The sequence below is a fragment of the Schistocerca piceifrons genome, chromosome 1 (assembly GCF_021461385.2).
Source record: "Schistocerca piceifrons isolate TAMUIC-IGC-003096 chromosome 1, iqSchPice1.1, whole genome shotgun sequence".
Classification (NCBI taxonomy): Eukaryota; Metazoa; Arthropoda; class Insecta; order Orthoptera; family Acrididae; genus Schistocerca; species Schistocerca piceifrons.
The window spans coordinates 1,217,268,985-1,217,286,744 of NC_060138.1; the positions used below are offsets into that span (position 1 = coordinate 1,217,268,985).

The 17,760-nt window shown below is 41.8% G+C and overlaps 1 long non-coding RNA gene across 1 annotated transcript in view; it reads right to left on the reverse strand.

Annotated features, from left to right (window-relative positions):
* Nucleotides 1–374: 374 nt before the first annotated feature.
* LOC124802748 overlaps nucleotides 375–17,760 on the reverse strand; it is a 39,546-nt gene continuing 22,160 nt past the window's right edge. The window contains exon 2 of the long non-coding RNA XR_007017152.1: nucleotides 375–724. This is a non-coding gene — a long non-coding RNA (uncharacterized LOC124802748). The remainder of the gene's footprint in view (nucleotides 725–17,760) is intronic.

Here is a 17,760-nt window from a genome sequence, read left to right on the forward strand (position 1 = left end):
CGACTTCTGCACCTAACTTTCACGGGATTTGAGATCTCAGGTATCGGAATTTTATCCCAAGCAGGAGTGGTGTCGAATTTTATGATTAATGATAGAAAATTATAGTTGCATGTTATTGCCATACTCCAGGTGTACTCAACGTGTGTGGTTCACTTCTCAAACAATGACCATTCAAAAATAATCATTATTTTATTTATTTTATTTTTGTGGAACATATTACAGTATGCATCTCATAGGACACGTTCTTAGCAGCTTCCTCTAAAGGAATCATGTGTTCTCGATATAAATAAAAGACACAAGAATCATTAACTGGTAGATTGTGCAGCAAATACTACTAATTCATATCATACTTGACTCATAAACAAGGAACACAGGAACAAAATATGTTGAGAACATAACTCATCTGTTTCTTTTTTTTTTTTTTTATTCTTCATTATTTCTACTGGTTTCCTGCAATCGTCCATCTTTTCATCCTTTCGCAGCTGTTACACTCATCATCCTCTACAGCATTTTGAACACTCTACTCTCTGTCTGCCGCTGCATCGCCTGCCCCCCACCACCTCCTTTGTCTACATTTTCGTACTGCTATATTTCACGAAGTGTTCGAAGTACTCAGTGACGTCACTTTTACAGTCTTCTCGATCGGATGTCCGGACCACGGGCTCAGCTTGAGACGGGCCGCCAGTCGCTGGTTCGCCTGTGTTCCGCTGCGTCGCCCGCGCGCCTTCATATGAAACAGAAAAAAATAAAACATGCGTCAGTTGCAAATAGTAATAAATTGTCTTATTATAAAAAATTACAAATCTACTCCGATAAACGCTTCAACTGTACGCCCTAATGTGAAGAGGCCATCAGCGAATTTTGTCACACAACACTACCCAGGAAGTAACGAAAATTCATTACTAGCAACGACTCATTCAAGGAATGTTAACAATGACGACGATAGCTCGCGGCAAGTTAAATGCGCTGAAAACGAAACTAACTGTGCAACACATGACACGCTATGCATCAATCAGTACCAGACTGATATCTGTGCGTCTGAATCGAAGAACGTACTGAAAATATGCAAAGAAAATTATCACAGTGACGCCATTTCACCGCGCTTGCTGTCACTGGAAGATCCAAAACTTGCCTACATTTTGTTTCCGTTACTATACAGTGTCTGTCGTGAAGCCATTTTCAAGTTTGTGCATAACTACGGCCATTCTAAGGTCAGCGTGCGAGTACTCTATTCATAAGTGTAACAATGTACTCGTGAGAACTAGGTCATATTTCACAGTAAAGGGCACAACAACAAGCCTATCTAGAACACAGTACTGCTTATGAATGTACAGTTACATCCATGATTCTCAGGCACTGTACATACATCTGAAAATGGCTGAAAGTGTACAGTAATAGAAACAAAATGAAGGGAAGTTTTTCTTTCTCCAGTGGTAGATAGCGTGAAAGGCTGTTACCATTCACATAGTGTACGTAAGCCTTTAACCCCACACTTCCCGATCGACGAATGAGTCTGTCTGACACAGTAGAGATGAAGCCAGCAGAGGAGGCGGGGTAGCTGTCCCAATTTATAATCTTTAATTTTCGTGGCGCCATTGTTTACAGTTTCCCTTTCTGCATTAGTGTATCTCGTAGTATGGAGCCTGTACGTAACGTTGCAGGGGATGACATGCTCTTAGCAGAGGCACTCGTGGCGGTCGTCTGCTATTGTAGCTCATTAACGCCAAACGCCTAACGGATACGTTCGCAGTGCGTCCCACATTGATGCCTGTGACTGTTTCACGCAGTCTGCTAGTCTGTTAGCAATGACAACTCTATGCAAACGCTGCTGCTCTCAGTCGTTAAGGGGCTCCGGAACGCCCTACACTTGCAATGTTAAAATAACGCTTATACATTACATCTTTCCTCACAAAGTATTTGAGGTAGGAAGTTGAACTTTTTACAGATTATTTATTGAAATATGGGCTACAACTTAACACAGGGATTTTACAAAATTTTAGTTCAGTTATTAAAGATGATTTTTTTCAATTGTAATGAAAATTCACAACATTTTTTTGCAATTTTTTATTTATATATTCAAAAATATACAGTTTTTTGGAAAAAGGCTGTGTTAAATTATGCAGAAGGTATTGTGTAACATTTACTGAAAGTTTGAAACAAATATGTTTGGAAGATCCTTAGAAAACATGTAGTTAGTATGAGAAAATAAAAGTTTTGGGAATCGAGCGACAAAGATTGGATTAACTTTTTAGTTGGACGGATTATCTTCATCCTCTGCAAACTCCTCCTCCAGCTTCCTCTTGTTCCTCCTCCTGTTTACTCTTGCTTGTATTTCTAGACTCTTTACAGCCCTGTCTGCAGCCCGAAGGCGTTCCTTGTCTAAAGCAAGCATCGCTCGTTGTTGTGTTCGTAGATTTTGCTACCATTTTCTCCAGTTGCAGTTACTGCAACACTGTTCCAAAAGGTGGTCATGTATGAACACTTATCACATTTCAGTTGTATTTGACTAGCAAGTCCTACGTACTTTATTATGGAGAGTTCCAGACCAACTTCACTACAGTGAATACATCTTACACAGTTTGAAAAAATTCCTTTGAGAACCGACATATCAAATACTTCATTCACATCCGATTCGCCCATAAAACAATTATAGTTTTCACTCATTGAACCAAGCTTCTTCTGTGAAGTATTTTCTTTCCCACTTTGACTGCTATGGGCAGGTGTACTTGAGAGGTTAGGTTCACTCACTTGGTTATCGTCTTTATTGTTTACAGTAATAACACATACCTTTGGCTTTCCAACATTTCTCCTTTTCTTAAAAGCCTTCAGAGGATTTCTAATAACTTTACTTTTACTCATTATTATACTTCAACAAAACAGAGACTCAAGAAACAGAATTAATTACGAATATTTTCGAGATAACGACAGAGTAAATAAACATGAAACAATCGACAATCACACCAGCGATATATATTGAACCATCACAGGTTAGCCACAACACATACTTTATCTCACATCACTAAAATGTACCTGATGAACACGAACGTTAATAATAACACCATTTGACAGCAGTTTAACAGCGCCACAGTGGGTGACGCCCATGTAGAACACATTTCAAAAAAAATTTAAAAATAGTTGTAGTCTTCGGAATTGAATAAATTATATATCTATTAAAAGGTAATAGTATGCAGATTCAGAAAACGCAAAAAAGTAAAAATTGAACTTTTCATGATTTTGAGCCTTTCCGGAGCCCCTTAATGCCGGTATTACACTATCAAATCTCTTTCTCAAATATCTTTGTACAATATCTTTGTCAAAGATATTTGATGGTGTAATAGGGAAATTTGTCAAATGTCGTCCAATATTTGATCAAATCTAGGGCCTCGCTGTAGATTTCATCAAATAAGTCGCTTGTCTTCTGTTCACTGCAATGTGACATGTTACCACACGGAGCGCTAGCATCGCTGCAGCATTCTGTCGTCTGTAGTGTTTTAATAATCATTGCCGGTAAATACAATTGGTGTGTGCCGACAGCTACAAAATTAATAGAGATGTATGAAGCTGATGAGGCGCTTTACAACGTGAGGCACGCTGAATACAAAAATAGATTAAGAAGATTGGAGACCTGACCTGATCTAACCTAACCTAACCTAACCCTCTCCTGTAGCAAGGAATCGGAGTGTTACAGTGAGTCTGTCTTCTGCAGATGTAGCAGTTCTTAAGTGAATATTGTGCTTTGTGATATGAGGATACACTTCATTGAGCGTATACAGAGATCAATGCTCATCCATTCTTAAGTATTTGATGTACGACTTGACGTCCTCCACTATAAGCTCACGTAACAAGTTTTGTTGAATGCTTGTATCGTGTCGTCGTAAAACCCACGGCTTCACCGAGGTATGTTTACTTCCCCCCCCCCCCCCCCCCCTGCTTCTTTCCGCTTGTGGTACATGCAACTGCCGCGATTAATAACAAGTTGTTGTTGTTAGCCATCTTGAACTTCGACGAAAAATATGATGACACTGTAGTACCCCTTCTAGCGCTACGTCAAAGATCTTTGTCAAATATATTTGACGGATTATTGGATCACATCTTAGATCAAATCTTTGACAAAGAAATTTGATAGTGTAATACCGGCCTAAGTGAAGCCCGTCGACCCTGCGTTGACCGTGGTGAGAGGTGATGCCTGAAATTTGGTATTCTCGGCACACTCTTGACACTGCGGATCTGGGAACATTGAATTGCCTAACGATTTCCGAAATGGAATATCCCATGCATCTATATCCAAATACCGTTCAGCGTTGAAAGTCAGTTAATTCCCCTCGGCGGGCATAATCAAGTGCAAACTCATTTCATATGAATCACCTGAATGCAAACTACAGCTCCCCAAAGCACTGCCCTCTTATACCTTATTTACCGATACCACCCCCATCATTCATGGAGCGCCATTTGCCTCATGAATGTGCACATCGGTGTCGCATGCCTTGTCGCCTCAGTGTCAAGTTACTGTCGAGTTTCTGGGCTTCTCCGGCGGCGTGCGTGGCGGGCGCGCCTACATTCCGGGGCCGTGTGTTGTGTGGGCCTCTTGCGTGGAGTCGCCAGCGGGCGCGTTGTGCGGGCTGCCTGCCTCCGTGTGTGCGCCGTATAGCCACCAGCCACCACACGGCGCTCGCACCAGGTCACAGCGGGCAGCTGCGCTTCCTTCATAAAACAGCTTTCTCTCTTCTCCTCTCTCTCTCTCTCTCCCTCTCTCTCCCTCTCTCTCTCCCTTTCTTTCTCTTCTTTCCAGTTTGCTAATTCTTCTCCAGGTTCGTAACAGGACAGACGCCCATGGCTGGAGATCCACGATCTTCGCGCAACTTCATGGTAGAATTACGGAAAGTGTTATGATCACGCACAATGTATAGGAGCCTGAACAGTTTCTCTGTCAGAATCGACATAGATTCTGCAAGGACAGGTCGTGGAAAACACGATTCACTGTTTCTATTGCTGAGATTCGGAAGACTGTAGACGAGGAGCAAGCCCAAAAATTTGCTGCGCTTCTCGACTTCCACAAATGTTACAATAGGTTTGCACATTGCTGCCTTATAAATAGAACACATTCTTACTGCCTTATAAACAAAACACATTCTTACGAAATATGAGATCACGTATACGATTCGCAAACAAAACTCAGTACCCACTCTCTGACGCCTCTCTCTTCATCTTCAAGGGGCTTTTCGTATTGATCTTTTCCCATCATTCATGGTGCGCCATTTGGCTCATGAATGTAGTGCTTTGGTCTAAGCGTAGGTGGTAGGATAAGCACTGACAGTGTAATCTTTGCACGCTACAGCCCATTTTCCCAACTGCTGTCAGTTCGTCAGCAGACAGTATGGAGTATGATCACATCAAAGTGCTGGATGACGGAGTTTCTGTGGAAGGAGGGCGTAAACAATACGGATATTCATAGGCGATTGGTAGCATTGTATGGAGAGGATACACTGTCTCGAAATGTTCTCTTCCAACATGACAACAGGTCGTGCGGTAGCGTTCTCGCTTCCCACGCCCGGGTTCCCGGGTTCGATTCCCGGCGGGGTCAGGGATTTTCTCTGCCTCGTGATGGCTGGGTGTTGTGTGATGTCCTTAGGTTAGTTAGGTTTAAGTAGTTCTAAGTTCTAGGGGACTGATGACCATAGATGTTAAGTCCCATAGTGCTCAGAGCCATTTGAACCAACATGACAACACTCGTCCGCGTGATAGTCGGAAATCCACGATTTCCACCGTTGAAATTCTCCTGACTCGGTCTGTTTAACTTCTGTAGTTCCTCCTGTTTTGGATCCCGTCGCAATCACCGAAAGACAACAGTTACTGAAAGTGTGCAAAATGATGTCTGTGAAGACATAGCTCGGAAGAGGTGGTAGTCAGAAAGAGCCAAGTCAGGAAGATACTTGGAATCCCGTTTCAACTATGGGAACCGAGATTTCCAGAATCGTATACATGAAATTTAACAAAGTTGTCAAGCTGATTCTCATAAGAAAGTAACAAATTATACACCGCCAGTCTGAATGGAAGGGCTGCCTCCAGACATACTAAAAATGAGCTTCAGTCGGCAAATCGAACGTGGCTGGTTGCCATAGCATTGGCCACGAATGGTAATGTCCATGAATGAGTTGCCGTCACACGCGTTGTGTTTATCCGACGAATAATTTCAGCATACAAACAAGTGAAAGACTGCACCAACACTACATGAATAAAACGATCATTCTTATTTTTTCGATATGGGAAATAGCCGACTCGTTCTGATATCTTGTTCCAGACATCTCGACTCTGATGATCAATCGATTCAATAAACTGCTTTAAGTCAGTTCCTATACTATGTCTTTTTATAGGTAAAGTAAAAATAAAAACTATCCCTTACTTTGATTATGTATTGTCATGCGGTATCATATTTTTGGTTAACTCATTAACGAAAGATAACTTTATATAAATTTAAAAGTGCCTAATATGGATTATTTATGGTGTAAATTCAAGGACGTCTTGCAGAAGCCTGTTGAAATAACTGGATATCCTAAATACAGCTTCTTAGTATATTCATTCACTTATGAAATTTATTATAGTAATAGAGTCTTATAGAGCAACAGTTCCATCACGGAAATCCTAACAGGAAGGAATAGTCGCTCAGTTTGCGCCAGAAAGCTTTTCGTCATTCAGGAACACAGATTTTCGGTAGCTTTCCAGCAGTCAGAAGAAGTTTAGCTGTTGATAAAGTGCAGCAGAAGATTGAAGTTTAAAAGATTTATAGGTGGGTAACTCCTGTTATTCCACTAATAGATTTCTCACCAGAACAAACTGATTTAGTTATTATTGACTACCTCACATTACATTAAAGCCTTCTACTGTCTGAGTGTGGCATAGCTTCAGTTATAATAGGAGAGTTCTGTAACTTTTTTACGATTTTTGAGTACAGTAACCTTGGAATCATCTTACGTACTGTAGGACATAAACATACAATGTTTCTTAATTGATGTAGAAACGAATATTTTTGTCCACATCTTTGAAAACCGTCTCAGTTAGGATCTATAGAAAGGAACATTTTCATATCAGTTCCCTTGCAAATATTGTCTGACACGTTTCACATCCTCGACGATCTCGTCAAGTTCTCAATGTAGTGAAAGAGCTCGCAGCATGTTTTAAATGAACCTAGATATTAAAGTGTTAATTTCAGAGAACTTATAATGCTATGACCACAGTATGAATGACAGACAATTGGCATCAGTCAACTCTTCGGCGTAGATAAAAGACGTGACTGACTTCAGTGCTACGTTTCTGGGAAAATGTAATTAGTTCACAACAGACACTCGTACGACCCATCCTCAAATATTATGGAACACAATCCACAGAGGATTACCAGGGGATGTTGAACGTATATAAAGAAGAATGACATGCAAAGTCACAGGTTTGTTTGACTGACCGGCGAGTTTTACGGAAATGCTGAAAAACCTACATTAGCAGATGCATCATTTTCGGCGTCAACTGTGCCGAGAAAGCCTGCTTACATAGGTTCAAGAACCAATGTTAAATGAAAAATCTAGGAGCGTACTACAATCTCCTATGTAGCACTTCCCTGTGGACTGGGAAGAAAGCGTTAGACTAATTGAAACGCTCAGAGTGGCATTTAGGGAGTCGTTTTTGCAGCATTATATAAGTGAATGGAAGTGGAAAGAGGAATAATATGCTGTACAAAAGGAAATGCCCTCTGTCATGCACTTCACATATATTTACAGACTTTTTAAGTCGATGCTGATTGAGTTCTGGGCCTACCGAACGCCAGTGCACTTAATCTACTGTAAGATTTCGACGCGACTGTTGCTTCGGTGTGCGGACATTTGCCACGCCGGATATTTACCACGCCGGACATTTGCCACGATTTTACCCGCTCCGAAGGGTTGGGTCCCTTGTCTCTCCCTCCTCCTCTTCCTCCTCCTCATCGCTTACTGAGCCTTTCCGCTGGTTTTCTTAACATAGGACCAGAATCTCTTTGGATTTTCCGCCACATTTCTAGAGAGACTTTCGTTGTGGAAAGTATTAAATGCATCTCGCATTTAGATCCGCACCAAATTTCGAGCCTCAGTAAAACTTCGCCAATCTTGGACATTTAGCGTTCGTCTAAATTATAGATGCCTTTTTCGGTGCTCCTGCAGCAGCTTTCTGTCGTGTTTTGTGTACCATGTGGGATCAGTTCCGTCTCTTATTAATTTATTTGGTATGAATCTCTCGAGGACTGTTGATACTATTTCTTTGAACTTAAGCCACATATGGTCTTCATTTACATAATTTGGAAGGATTGGAGACTGTCTCTTAGAAAGACGTCAACCGAATTTTTAGCTATTTTTATAAATAGATATATTTCGCGTTTAATTTTGGTGAATTTCTTTGTTGCGGAATTGAGCCTCGCTCGACTGTGTCTTCACTAATCCCTGTATCCGTCGTGATGCTCAGGATTATTTGTGGCTAAGAGGTCAAGTGTGTTTTCGTAACCATTTACAATTTGCATGGCCTCGTGAACTAACTGTTCAAAATAATTTTAAGAAAATCATTTAGAACAAGTTGTTTTCTGTCTACAGTAGGGTCTAAAAATGTATTTTTGTCAACATACGGGAGGTAGATTGAAGTCACTGCCAACTGTAATTGTATGAGTAGCGTACCATCTTGTGATGAGGCTCAAGTGAGACCGGGGGTCGGTAAAAGGAGCCAATTATTAATTTATTCCGGTTGTCCGCCCATACTAAGTCACAGGAACTATTTACTACAATGTCGCTTGTGAGCTGAAACGCACATTACATTATTTTCCTTAAGTTGTGCTTCTTGTTTCTGTTGTAGTGCAGATCATTACAATTACGGCTTTTCCCTCCAAAACCTAGGGTGCGTTCTCTGTGATCCTGTAAATACCAGAGTTAAACAATGTAGAACAACAACGTACGTTACAAGCATAGCATTCTGTTTTACTTCATTTCCTTATTTCTAACATTTTAAAATTGTACGTCGACTTTAGATGACATGTCAACCATAGATGTTCTTATCTCTATTTAGTGAACGTATTTTCATTCATATTTTGAAAATTTTCCCCTCTACACTTGTAAGTAGGCTGTTTATGTTTTCTTATTGGCAACGTTACGTAGCGCTCTGCATGAAAATCACTGGCTGTGCTGTGTGCAGTCTGTGGCTAGTTTGCATCGTTGTCTGCCATTGTAGTGTTGGGCAGCTGGATGCGAACAGCGCGTAGCGTTGCGCAGTTGCAGGTAAGCCGCCAGCAGTGGTAGATGTGGGGAGAGAAATGGCGGAGTTTTGAAATTTGTAAGACTGGATGCCATGAACTGCTATGTATATTATGATTTTTCAACACTATTAAGGTAAATACATTGTTTGTTCTCTATCAAAATCTTTCATTTGCTAACTATGCCTATCAGTAGTTAGTGCCTTCCGTAGTTTGAATCTTTTATTTAGCTGGCAGTAGTGGCGCTCGCTGTATTGCAGTAGTTCCAGTAACGAAGATTTTTGTGAGGTAAGTGATTTGTGAAAGGTATAGGTTAATGTTAGTCAGGGCCATTCTTTTGTAGGGATTATTGAAAGTCAGATTGTGTTGCGCTAAAAATATTGTGTGTCAGTTTAAGCACAGTCATGTATAATTTTTCAAAGGGGACGTTTCATACATTTTATTAACAAATGTTTTGCCGTAAGGGATATCGGATTTTAGAGAGTAAATTAATATCGAGTATGTCGTTCTTCTTTTCAAACATTCACATTTCCATTTATTTTTGTCTTTTGGGCATGCAGTTGTAGTAATTAAAGTAAGCACAAATGCAGTGATGAAAAAGAAATGATTAGCGTACATTCGCATTCTCTTTACGTCGTTGCTTTCTTGTTGCTCCACTGCCGATGGACTGTTTCTATTACAATCAGTAAGCGTGAAAGGAAGCTACCGTACAGACACAGTGATCTATATTTATACTTGGCAGAACTAATTAAATACCGACATAATCGTCGGTATTGCTTTCGTTTCCCAACAAGTTATAAATATTTCTATTTCGGAAAAGAAGCCCTGTATTTCGCCAAGACGTTGAAGAAGAAGGTCCCGTAGGTACTGGCTGTATGGAGTGAGATGTGAAGACGGCGATTTGAAAGCGGACAGAAGAAGTACGAGGAAGGGCGTCCCTTACCTGAGGGATCGCTACTCAAGCTACCTGGCGAAGGGGCAAGTGTGGCAAATGTCCGGCGTGGCAAATATCCGGCATTCGTTGCTTCAATGTCGTACCTATCTTAGATTGCGCTTGAGTCCCGCGTCTCTAATGACGTAGGCATGGAAGTCAGAAAACATCACTATAAGGAAGAACATGGACATTAGGACGTCTTCCGGGAACACAGTGGTGGGTTTAGCCACAGTGTGGAGCCTTTATGATTCTGGGTTACAGGAGGAGAACGGAGGAACGCGCAGATGGAGATGAGGAAATGTATGGCCGGTCATAGTCGGCTGCGCCCGGCAGGAAACCCGGCGGGACCCGCGCAGAGCAGAGCAGAGGAGAGGCACATATTAGGGGGAGAGAGCGCGCCTTCGCCGGCCCTGATTACATCTGCTCTGCTCCGCGCCGCGCCGGCTGGAGAAAGCCGCGCCGGACCCCGCGGTGCGCTATGACGCGCCAGCCGGCGTTTCCCTGTTCTGCACAACACAGCACGTCACTTCGGACAGCCTCGTCCGCTGACCACGAGGCGGTGTGCCCGCCTTCTTGCCGGAGTTGGCGTCAACAGCTGGGAGGCGCCTAACTGCCGCAGCGGCCCACTCGAGCGACTCAACCTGAATAAAAACGACTTTCAAACAAGTTCTACCACCCATCAAGGTAATTTATCTTTCAAACTCTGATTATGTATACAATCGATGTTCGAGGATTGACAAATTTAAAGACTATAAAAGAACGAGTCACTGAGGAAAAAATGCATACACTTATGGACTACAGATTCACGAGATTCATAAATGGTTAATTGGTAAAAGTTGAACCTTTGCTTAAAACTATTGGGAGATATTCAGCTGCCCCTACCGGGGTCGTTTTATGCTGTCCACAATGTTATATTTGGACTTCATAAACCACGCGCGAGACTTTCCGTTTCTCTCGCACGACTACGCGCAAAATAGTAATCCTACAGAAAAAAAAGAGTGTGACCTTTTTGTAGGAAATTCAATGTAATTAAATTTTGTGTAGGGATACGTTTTCGCTGGAGGCCACAATTTTTGAGTTATTCAAGAAAAATGTACCAAAGTGACCTTCAAACACACCTCCACCCCCTCACTAACGAAAGACAAACGACTTTCGTAAACGTTGCACTAAAACTAAACTAATTACGGTGACGGTTCGATCCAAACTTAGCCCCTCCAAGCACAGTAGGAGAAGTCAGAAGACCTTGAGAAAACAACATCTACATCTGCATCTACATCCATACTCCGCAAGCCACCTGATGGTGTGTGGCGGAGGGTACCTTGAGTACCTCTATCGGTTCTCCCTTCTCTTCCAGTCTCGTATTGTTCGTGGAAAGAAGGATTGTCGGTATGCCTCTGTGTGGGCTCTAATCTCTCTGATTTTATCCTCACGGTCTCTTCGTGAGATATACGTAGGAGAGAGCAATATACTGCTTGACTCCTCGGTGAAGGTATGTTCTCGAAACGTCAACAAAAGCCCGTACCGAGCTACTGAATAACGATGTAATTGCTTATTTTATTCCGTTAAAATTCGTAAAAATTGTAGGTAAAATTGACACAAACGTCGGTTTTACAATTTGTAAGTGCTCGACTAAACCGGTGGCGTAATAAGGCCAGTCAACGAAACGAGAGAAAGTCGAATGTGGGAAATATTTCGTGTAGTCGCAAATTTTTGTACAGTGGTAGAAGCGAAAACGTATTCCAGTACAAAATTTAATTACTTTAAATGTCCTGTTCGTTTTTTCTGTACGACTAATAGTTTGCGCGTAGCGAGCGAGAGAATATGAAAACCTCGCGCGTGGTTTATGGAGACCAGATGTAACGTTTCGGTTTGCATAAAACTACATCGGTACGTTCAGTTGTATGATCCTGTATATTAACACATGGTCGATATTTCACCATTCGTGTTCACGTTGTCTGCACCGATATACATAGCAATGTTGACAAACGCGTGGAAAAGATCCGATGTCGATACTCCTGCTTGATCCTCTGATAATGTGAGCAGTGGGGCTACTGAATTTGGACTGCAGCAGTGGGAGTACACCGGAAAAGATGTTGGTCGTTTACATCGCCTTTATCAAGTGTGCGTAATCTTCTGTTTAGCCGTGTTTTAGTAACTACTTTGAAAATCCACATTTGAACTTCGATGACAAGTAAGTATAACAACACCGACATTTTGTTTTGGGAAATCTGAGTCCGCAAGTAGTATATGTTAACAAACATCGTTTCAAGCAAATTCTTCGCCCGTTGTCGCATAGTACCTCTTTTTCGACTCTTGTGAATTTTCTGGTCACAACTGTCTGTTGCACGGTAACGTTTACAAGTAAATATCTCTCGTGGTTAGTAGAACAGACACATGTCCGTACTTTAAAAATACTTTATCCCATTTCAGGCGTTCTAACTGGGGTGCTTCTTTGTAAGCGAAAGTGTGGACCAGTTTAAAGGAAACCAAGTCGCTTTCACGGATTTTGTGAACCACGCGACATTTAATGATTGTTGGTGAATAACCAGCCACAACTACCTTTTTAAAATACTTTTAATTCATAGCCGTAACCGGTTTCGGACATTCATGCCCATCTTCACTTTGCTTATGTTTCCAATTACATAAATGTTTTCACCAGCAGCATGTCGTCAGCTCCACCACTGCATAAGAATATTTGAATGTTTAGTGCCACTTTTATGTTGTTTCGACAGCAAAAACATGTTAATATGCTTGCAATTACTTATACATACAACTGTTTCATCCTGTACAGAGCTAAATGCAGACATATTAACATGCTTCTGTCATATAAATAACATAAAAGGGAGCTAAATACTCAAACATTCTGTGCAGTGCTGGACTAACAACATTCTGGAAATGTTTATGTAACTGGAAAGGTTAAACAGGTTACAGCTTTGAAATAAAATAATTTTAAAACCATTTGTGGCTGGCTGCTTTATTCACGAACAACGTCCATGATTGTTTGAGGAGCTACAGTAGTCTTTCGCCAGTTAGTATTGGTATTTTGGCAAGTGTAGTGATGAAACAGCAGACGTGCTAATAATTTGCAACATGGCTCTACAAATGGTGTTAAGAATGCGAAGCCCATTTTAAATGTACGTACTATTCATCACCGGCACAACTCCTTATCACTGCCATGTTGTTTATACGCTGGACAAGCGATGAAGAAACAAAGTGCGAGGGAGACAGATACAAATGTTAATGTTACAGCAGATTATTTCTGACAGTAAGTAGAAATTAGAAGAAGCAGTATACTGAGTGCACACGGATTATGCGGTGCATAATTTGAGAATAAACGAAACAATGAAAAAAGCTACGAAGAGCTACAGAAATAATAATAATTTCAGGTGCACACAAAGAAAGAATAATTTCAGTACAACAAATTACAGAATTCTAATTACTAGGATACGAGATAACATAATTTTTAGAAATAACAATTATGGTACGACAGAATGTGCCGTTTCAGTATGGCCTTGTGATTCGGCCTTTTGACATGTTGCCTTGTGTGTAACTCTATCGCCTTCTCACATTTTATAAACTCAGCAAATGGATATCGTAGATTTAGATTCAAATGGTCATGTTGGACGCTCAGCCTGCAATAACGTCGTTCTTAATGCCGGTGGACGGTCTATTCTTTGAGCGGAGCTAGCAGTGTTTCAGTAAAGAAGCTGTTGTGCCAAACTATGGCTTTTGAAAAGGTTTTAGAAACTGTAAAATATCGATGCAAGAAACATGCAGTTAGCAGAACGGATTTCCTCAAAAAGTAAATATAACGTCAGTTTCAGAAATTGTACGCCTGAAAATTTACATCGTATAAAAATTATATTGTGCTACAGAAGACTATAACAAATTAAGTGACGGGCTAAGAAACAAAGACAAACTGTCTCCCAACAGTGGAAGGCAGTACTCCAGTTATTAGGAATAAGATAACTGTAGGAATGACAGATTTGAAGACGCTGTAGTAAAGGTTCGTATTTACAGAGGACAAAGTAGAGCACAGAAAAACCTAATCGCAGATTCAGGAGTCGAAACTTATAAATGTCGTCTCTAGCCACACTCGAGACGTCAACTCCGTGAGTCACTTTGTTGCACCTCAAAACATTCACCTCAGATTTTATGGCAGATGTAACGCAATTTTCTTATTTGAACATTCCATTAGGTCACATTAAATACTCTTAACCTGTGCGAATATCTTTTCTTTGTGCATTTTGTTCCTTTGTGACCTAAAAGAAGTTGTTTCTTATGAGTGTTCGCGTATGGCCACTTTCGTTTGCATCAAAGAGAGAAACATCTCTTGTGAGACAACAGAATGGAGGCAATTAATGATACGGCGTAGACACTGCCAGAAATGATTCACAGGTCGGCCGCTGGTTCCCTGTGACGCTGCGACAGCCGGTTCGCAAGGAAACGCAAACACAATGCGCAGCAAACTAGCAACAAGTTCGTTTGCGATAGTTGTTTTGACCTGTGAGTGCGTTTCAGTGCGAGAGTTTCGAGTCTATGTTAGATAGCGTGACCATACGCTTTGTTAATAAACAGGAGTTTTGAAGCTGATTGTTCACCGAACTGAGACGAGATAATCCTCATCAAATTTCTAGGTTTCAACGGATGAGAGGGACCTAAATAGCCACAAGGATGACACACTGTGACAAAAAACAAAAGAAACCGAAGGTGACTTGGATCAAATAAATTAGGAAAGAACTGGAAAGAAATAACACAAAAGAAATTGTTTCAGCACTAAGATCCTCGATTTAGAAGGCCACCAAGACAGGAAAAATAAAGTTTCAACAAGGAAAACAGAAACAATGGATGGTAGAAAAAATGCGACGTGGAGAGAAAATGAAGCAGTTTTGGAAAAAAAAAAAGTAATAAGGAATGTAAAGTAACTGAAGTTGTGACTCGATCACAGTCAATCAGTACGCAGATGTCTATGTTGTTATATAATCGCGGTAAAAACTAGCTACTGCTTTCCTTTCAAAGGTGCTGTTAGATTACCAGAGGACAGAGAGGAAATTACGGTAGACTAGCTTCATTAATTGTTGTGAACGGATCACTTCTGTCAACCAACGCAGGTGTAGCTGAAATGAAAACAAGTACGTGGCAACAGATGCCTATTCACAGGTCACGCTATTCCTGTAATTACGATATCGTGATCCATAAGCTCTGCTTCAAAAAATGGTTCAAATGTCTCTGAGCACTATGGGACTCAACTGCTGTGGTCATAAGTCCCCTAGAACTTAGAACTACTTAAACCTAACTAACCTAAGGACATCACACACATCCATGCCCGAGGCAGGATTCGAACCTGCGACCGTAGCGGTCGTGCGGTTCCAGACTGTAGCGCCTTTAACCGCTCGGCCACTCCGGCCGGCTAAGCTTTGCTCCCAGATGTGCTGTGTACCTGGAAATCGTCAGAACGCTCACCGAACTATTATGGCAAAACCTGGTCCTGTTATATGGATGACAGTATTCTTCAAGTTTTGGGCAACTGCGCAAGTGTGGCGCCTCCCGCCGCAGCTGCAGGGGTCAGCGATGTGCGTATGACAGAAAAAAAAAATGGTTCAAACGGCTCTGAGCACTATGGAACTCAACTTCTGAGGTCATCAGTCCCCTAGAACTTAGAACTACGTAAACCTAACTAACCTAAGGACATTACACACATCCATGCCCGAGGCAGGATTCGAACCTGCGACCGTAGCGGTCGCGCGGTTCCAGACTGTAGCGCCTAGAAACGCACGGCCATTCTGGCCGGCTGCGTATGACAGCCACCCCTCCTACAGAACGACACTGCCCTAGACACCCATGTACTGCATACCTTGCAAACTCCGTGCTCCGTCACCACGACCCCTGTTATACGGGGTGAGTCAGGAGGAAAGGTACAGAGTTTGAGGGCTGATAGTGTAAGGGATTCTGAACAAAAAACTTCGTACGGACATATGCCCTATTTCGAATGGTTTCCGAGATAGAACGTATGTAATAATACATTATTCCTTATTTTCTGTGTTATTCAGACATCGTTATTGTTCACAACGTACGACGGCAGTGTAGAGGAAGCTGAGACGAACAGTTTGATACAGGACACAAGTGTTCCATGAAGTCGGGAGACTACTTCAAATTGGGCTACAAAGAGTACCTAAGATACAGCGCATGCTCATCGCGCCAGATTTTCAATATATCATCGCGCACTGGTTGGGCCAACTGTAAGTCCTAGAGAAACATGCATCGGTCCATTTTTTGCAGGACACTGATTGTAGTTTCGTACTGCGACATGTTTTCCCTGGAGGGTGCGGGTTTCGAGTGATTCAAGAAATCATAGAAAAGTGATATTACATGTTACTTTTGAATACATTATGGGAGTGACAGTGATCAATATGTTACAAATATTTACCATTAAAAACAGTCTTGATCACAATTTATATAGTTCGGTGACCGGTTTCGACCACTATTGTGGTAGTGCAGTGATTCTCTAGTAAAAGGAGGTTCTTACTCATGGGTTTGAAGTTGACCACAGTAGTGGTCGAAACCGGTCACCGTACTAAATAAATTGTGATCAATACTGTTTTAATAGTAAATACTTGATATTACATGTGTTTTATCTCGGAAACCATTCGTAACATTGCATTTGCCAATGTGGAGTTTTTTTATTCAGAATCAGTAATGCTATCATCCCTCAATGCATGTATGGCTCAAATGGCTCTGAGCACTATGGGACTTAACATCTATGGTCATCAGTCCCCTAGAACTTAGAACTACTTAAACCTAACTAACCTAAGGACATCATACAACACCCAGCCATCACGAGGCAGAGAAAATCCCTGACCCCGCCGGGAATCGAACCCGGGAACCCGGGCGTGGGAAGCGAGAACGCTACCGCACGACCACGACATGCGGGCTCAATGCATGTAATTTCCCTCCTGACTCACCCTGTGTATCTGACAGCTCGGCTCTCAGTTCCGTGGTCCCTTGAGTAAAATGAAGCAGCTATCAAAACGCAGTGCTTCGCGATCCTTGGCTCCACTTTCAGTGCCATGTCCTCACCTTCCTTTTACCTAACAACTGGTTCTTCTGGTGAACTGTGATGGAACGCACATTTTGACATCGTGTTCGAATCACTTCGGTACTTTGCCTATATACACACTCCATTTTCGCAGACCTATATCTCACGTTATTGCCATAAAAATAATTCATAGGACGCACGGAGCACTAAACCATGGAGTTTTGGCTCTGATCCTGACGCTCTCGTAGCCAGCAGTCCATTCTCTTCCAGACGGTCCTACATCCATTACGTTCTTAACTGACAGTGTCATGCAGTCAGCAACGTCAAACGGACGGTTCTTCTGCTGCGAATCGAGCGAGACAGTAAGATGCTGAAACTTAAAACGCCTAAAGGCGGCGCGGTGTTTAAAACATTGTGAGGTGGCGCAGTGCTTGAAACACTGTGTGAGCATCTGGGAGGTTGGCGTTGAAATGCCCGCCCTACCGTCCATATGAAGGTTTCCCGTAGAGCCCCAGAATCTTTTAAGGTAAATCA